Raw genomic sequence first — 6,553 nt, 5'->3', positions numbered from 1 at the left:
TCAGGCGTGGGGGGAGGGGCAGCTTCCATTGTCAGTGACCCAGGTGTACAATGGGAAATTGAGGGGGGTGCTGGCAGAGTGACCCAGCTTTTTACTGCTGACTCCTTTCTCCCTACGCCAAGAACCCAGAAAACACGCTGTGGCCCCCTCGTTAGAGACTCTGAAAGACCAGAAACGAGGGATAAGGAAAGGCTCCCCCATTTTCAGACAGTTTTCAGAGCGCGGTTCTCTTTAAATGTGATAAAACACTGTCGGCACTGTCTCTTTAAAAGAGTCTAGCAGAAAAAGCTGTGTAAGCGCTGATTGGCTGCCTGTTTGGATACATCTTTAGGGGAGCCTTGAAACTGTTAGCCTAGGTTGATTTTTTTTTTTTTTTAACTGCGCTGTTCCAATAAACAAGTAACGCCCCTCCCCCTAACATGCCTCGCACCAAACAATTAAAGGATAGGTCAGTGTCCTGGGGAAAACACGTTTCAAGTAGGAAAACTCAGAACTAGATTTCAACAAAATAAACAATAATTCCCTACCATTAAAGTTTGCTTATTTTGATTTGTAGAAGAGAGAAAGGGGCCTTTAAAAGAAATGCCCCGCAGCAAATGGATCTGCATTGGTTCAGGAAGGAGACTCTGGGTGCATTTTTGGAATAATGTTCTACTCAGTGGAACAGCCTCCTTAAATTAGAATACAGCCAGACCCTCTGGACACCTCTGGACACCTCTGGACACTGTTTTCTACTGGCACCCAGAACTCACAGGGAAAAGGAGCAGAAAAAGGGAAAACAACCCTAGTTCATGGGCGTCTGTGTGCTAGGTCCTAGTTTAAAGGTTGTTTTGTGAATGAGGGAAGCATGGACGTTGGAAGAGAGTTGAAATACAACCATAGGGGAGCGAAGGAAATAATTACAGTTATTTTTTCCCCTAGGCTGTTTAATTTAATAGGGCCAACTTAGGGTGCGTTAGAGCCCACACTAATTAAATTGGGCTGCTCATACCCTTCCCCTGGACTTTCTTCTATTTTTGATGGGCGAGGAATGGCCAGGGACAGCTTGTCAACAGACTGACTCACAAGAAGCCTGACTCATCTTGTGTCTGCAAGGCCCACAAATTATGATGAGTATTGGTTAGGTTCTGGCTAAAGGAAAACACTGCCCTTTTCGGGCCCTACTACATCTTCCGTCCCCACTAGGTTGGCCATGCCGTATCAGTGTCAGGGCTGCAGCACAAGCCTGCCTTTCTGCACATCAGTTTCCTCATCTGTCAAATGGAAAGGGGGGGTTTTAGGAGATCTTTAACATCTTTGGTAGTGTGATGTTCTATTGATGCTAAGATTTCACTTCTATATTTTCATTACCCATCCTCTCCCTGGTAAAAGGACTAGCACCTCCTTCCAGAGCATGTGGTGTAGCAAGAAGAGAGGTGGTGTCCTGGGACTTACACAGGCATTCTGTCCGTATTGGGGATTCTGCTCTGCCGGTTGCTGGGGCTTGACACACAATGAGGCTCCATGTTGGAAGGTTTCTTGGTGGAGCCAAAAGAGCTGATGGGAAGGCCCAGTCAGAGATGGCCGTCAGGGTAGGAGGTATTAGCCACTCCTCCCCTGCCTGCTGGCCAGAAGGAGCTGCTGGGTTCCCTCAGTGTGGGACCACGCAGCAGGCCCACCTAGGTGTGCAGCTACCGGCACAGTTATCCCCAATGTGGTCAGATCAGAAGCAAGTTGGAAACCCAAGAATGGCATACTTTTCTGCCTTTAATTCCCTCCGCCTCCACCTCTCCTGGACCATATCTGAATGCCTCCTGCCCCAGTCCCCTTCTTCAACGTCTCCTTCATCGAGACCTCTCTGATTCCTATTCATGGGCAAAACCCATCTGCCTGTCCCTCTGCTTCTGTCTCATTGTGCTTGAACTTCCATAGTAGCCCTCCATGCGTTCTGCCCATTGTGTAGCCAGTTATTGACAGTCTGTCTCCCCCACCAGACCCGGAGGGCAGGATCTAACCCTGGGTCAACCCTGTGTCTCATCGCCCAGCATGACAGGTTCGATACCTGCCTGTGCACCAGCACTCAGTGTAGGTGGAGGCTCGGTCCTGGAGAGGGAAAGAAATCACCTGTCTCCAAGAACTCTGGGCCCAGTGGGGAGATAAGAAAGGACACGGAGACAATAGGACTAGATAAGGCACTCCCTCGGCTCAGCCCCACCCACCTAAGCCACAGGCACCTGGAACTACCAGACTTTCATTCCCAGAATAACCAAGCAAGCCACTTCACATATTTACTCATATTCTATCTACCCCTTTCTCTTTTCCCCTCCTTTCTTTTCTTCTTTCTTTCTTTCTTTTAGGGCCTGTTCACTGAATTCCTACTATGTGTCAAGCCCTGTCCTAAGCACTGGGTAATAAACCAGACAAAAGTCCTTACGTGGTGGAGCTTAGGCTGTTGTGAAACCCTCTGTCCAGAGCCCTTCCTGTGCCAGACTCTTGCTGATCTCCTCCAGAGGGCCCCCTGCCCCCACCCGGAACTCCTGGCCTGGGCCAGGTATGACAGTGGCACCTGCTGAATAATCTGTTGGTTTAGGTGTACGTTCCCCCACAGGAACACAACTCCTCAGGGTCCTCTGGGGACCTCCAGTGCTCCAGGAAGGACAATAGTGAAGGGAACAGACGCTCCAATGAAGGACTGAGCTGCCAGATGTGGGGACAGGCAGGTGAGGCGGGAGTGGGAGGAAGGAGTCAGTTCCAAACTTGGGCTAACATGGCCACTCCCTCCTATCTCAGCCGCCGGAATCTGGGGCAGCAGAAATGCTGGGCTCTGAGACCATGTCGATGACCACCAGGTCTCCAGAGGTGGCAGTTAGAGGAAAGGGGCTTAGGCCATGGGCTCACCCCGGTGGTGTTTGCTGAAGGGTCGGAGGATCTGTTTCCTCTCCATGGTTTGAAGCTCTGTCTTGGTGTGTCACTCCCCACCCCCACTGTTGGGAGGATGGGGACTCCCCTCTGGGGCTACTGACAGAAGCCAAGCATCCAGCTCATTCCCTCCTAACCCCCAGCATGCTCAGTCCTGGAATCGCATGGAGATTCCTCTGATCAAAATCAGAATCGCAGCACACACCTCTGATCAAAACCCTGGGCTGCTCCCAAGGGAAGCTCAGGCCCGCCCTGGCTAGCCTGATTTCCGGATGTTTCCCTAAAGGCTCACAGATCTCTATAGGAGGAATTCAAAGTCCAGTGCCCAGAGACCTGGCTTCCAAGCTTGGCTTCACTGCCTGGTTAGGAGACTGGACAAGTGACATCCGTCTCTGGGCTTCAGGGTCCTGACTGTGATGAGGATGTCAAACCCATGTCACAGGCAGGCTGACAGGACAAAATGAGGGAACGGATGAGAATCACCCACCAGGTCATCAGTCAGGCTGAGCCAAGGTTCTGGATCCCTCCGGGTAACGTAGAGTAGCTGCTGAAGAAGGTTGTTTGGGGCTCCACAGAGCTAGTACTTGGGGAAGAGTTTTGAAACTTAGAAAAGATGATCACTCCTGGTGGCGTACCACGTTGCGGCAGCAAACAGAGAGGTGCTGAGAAGCAGATTTAAGTTTCACAGCACAAATGTCATCCATTGGACTTGGATTTGTCCCGAACCAACTTGTCATAACAAAACGGGGGGGGGAGGGGTTGTATTTTTTTTTTTTTTTTTTTTTTTTTGCCGTAGGGTGCATGTGCTCACTAGGGAGAGACTGGGAGAGGGAAGGTTAGAAATCACCCCCTTGGAGGGATGGTCATGCTACAATCCCTTCTCCTCCATTCGCCTCTCAGGATTTTGGACACATATGCACGTGCTCCCAGTGAGATTTTAAATCACTGGGTCCAGGACTTGAACTACAATTGGCCATGTCAGAGTCCAGAGCCTCTAACTACCATGCCACCTGCCAGCCCCTTGCATGTTTTTTTTTTTTTAAAGAATTATTTCTTTGGGATCAGCAGTTAGTGTAATGACTATGTCATTGGACTCCCATGTAGTCAACAGCAGTTCAAGTCCTGGAGCAAGTGGCTTAAACTCACGCCGGGCATGTGTGTGTGCGTGCCCAAGATCCCAAGAGGAGAATGGAGGAGAAGGGATTGCGGCGTGGCCATCCCCCTTGGGGGGGGATTTCTGTTTATCTTTTTTTTTTTTTTTAATTTGCTACAGGGCATGTGTGCTTACCAGAGAGAGATAGAATGAGAAAACTAGTCACCAGGTCTGAGGCTTGAACCATAGTCTACCCTATGGGAGTCTAGCACCTTAAACATCACACCATCTGCTGGCCCCTATTGTTTATTTATTTATATTTTTTTTAAAAAAAGAATTATTTTATTTAACTTTATTTATTTGTTTACTTATTTTTAATTTGACCAGAGAGGGACAGAGCGAGAGAGAGAGAGAGGGAAAGTGAGAAAATAAGCCACCTGGTCTGAGACTCAAACCACGATTGGCCATGTGGGAATTCAGAGCCCTTAACCACCTGCTGGCCCGTGTTTTTTGTTTGTTTGTTTGTTTGTTTGTTTGTTTTTTAATATATAAAGTTTTTTGTGTGTGTTTTTTTGGAATGGTTTTTGCTATAGGACACTTGCGCTCACCAGAAAGACAGAGAGACATAAAGCAAGAAATCACCCTCTGGGGGCAATGGCCACATCACAATCCCTTCTCCTCCATTCTCTTCTCAGGATCTTGGGCACGCACGCACACGTGCCTGGTCTGAGTTTAAGCTACTGGGTCCGGGACTCAAACTGCAGTCAACCATATGGGAGTCCCAATGACATAGCCATTACGCCAATTGCTGGTCCCACAAAGTATTTTTTTATAAAGAATTATTTTATTTAACGTTATTTATTTATTTATTTTAATTTGACCAGAGAGGGACTGAGTGAGAGACAGAGAAGGAGGGAAATTGAGAAAGCAAGCTGCCAGGTCTGGGACTTGAACCATGGTTGACTATGTGTGAGTACAGTGCCCTTAACCACCATGCCAGCTGCCGACCCCAAGCCCCTGTGTTTTTCAGATTCGCTATAGAGCACGTGCACTCACAAGAGAGAGGAAAGGAGAGGTAAAGTGAGAAAGCAAGTCAGGAGGTCTTAGACTCAAACCACTGTCGGCCATGTGGGAGTCCAGAGCCTTAACCACCACCACCTGCTGGCCCTGAAAACAAATGGCATAGTGGTTACATCACTGGATTCCCATATGGCCAACCAGGGTTCGAGTCTCGGACCCAGTGGTTGAAAATCATGCCAACTGGTTGTATGTATGTATGTGTACCCAAGATATCAGAAGGAGAATGGAGAAGGGATTTCAGAGTAGCCATCCCCTTGGGAAGTGATTTCTCACTTTCCCTCTCACTGCCTCTCTCTCTCTCTGCAGAGTGCATGCACCCTGTGGCAAAATAAATAAATAAATACTAAAAAAATAAAAGTTCATTTTAAACAATCTACACAGTGGGTTTAGTTTGATATAGAAAGCACCTGCTATGTGCTCAGCCCTGAGCCAGGAATGCTAGAAAGTACAAGAAGCATGAGGCCTATCCCTGCCCAAGTGGCTGAAGAGAAGAAGCTGATCCTTGCCGCCCTTCAAAAGTCTCCTGACCTTGGAGTTTGCCCTCATCCTGTCCTCCACAAAGCCTTCCATAGGGTCTTAGCACTGGGGTGCACTTCCCCCTTCTGGTCCCTTAGAAGCTATGCCCTTCCTAGGGCAGGTCTGCTACTCTGCTTAGACAGGTCTGGCTCTGTTTCATTTACCTGCCACATCTTTGCTTGTGCTGTTCCCTCTGCCTGAAAGGCTTTTCCCCAGTTAAAGGCTTCACTCCCTGTCATTCCCACCAGGTCACCAGAGCCCATCCCAAGGAACGCTGTAGAAGGGCACCTGCCTCCCATCCTGTTCTGTTTTCTCCATAGCAACCATCAGCACCTGACATTTAAACATTTTTTTATGAGAATTTATTTTTGCTATAGGGCGCATGCATTCGCCAGAAAGACAGAGAGAGAGAGAAAGACAGAAAGCGAGAAATCACCCCCCGGGGGGATGGCCATGCCGCAATCCCTTCTCCTCCATTCTCCTCTTGGGACCTTGGGCGCACATGCACACGTGCCCAGCGTGAGTTTAAGACAACGGTTCTGGGACTTAAACTGACTACATGGGAGTCCAGTGACATAGCCATTATGCCAACTGCTGGTCCCAACATGTAAACATTTTATTTCTTACCTTTTTTTCTTTCTTTCTCTCTTTAGAACTTAGCATTTAGAGGACTTTATGCCTTTTTGAAAAATTATTTATTTAATTCCATTTGTTATTATTATTTTTTAATTTGACCAGAGAGAGAAAGAGAAAGCAGGTCACCAGGTCCAGGACCCGAAGTAGGGGTCAACCACGTGGGAATCCAGCACCGTAAACTACCTGCCAGCCCCAGAAGGGTTTATTCCTACTTCTAGAACAGAAACTTACTAAAAAAAAATTGTTACATGTTGAATGAATTAATTTATTTAACAGGGGGTTCCTGAACATCTGATCTGGACTGGCATTGTGGTAGGGGCTGAGGATGCA

The sequence above is a fragment of the Tupaia chinensis genome, unplaced genomic scaffold (genome assembly GCF_000334495.1).
Source record: "Tupaia chinensis unplaced genomic scaffold, TupChi_1.0 Scaffold000165_2, whole genome shotgun sequence".
In the NCBI taxonomy this organism is placed as follows: Eukaryota; Metazoa; Chordata; class Mammalia; order Scandentia; family Tupaiidae; genus Tupaia; species Tupaia belangeri.
Note: the sequence above shows the minus strand (reverse complement) of the source record.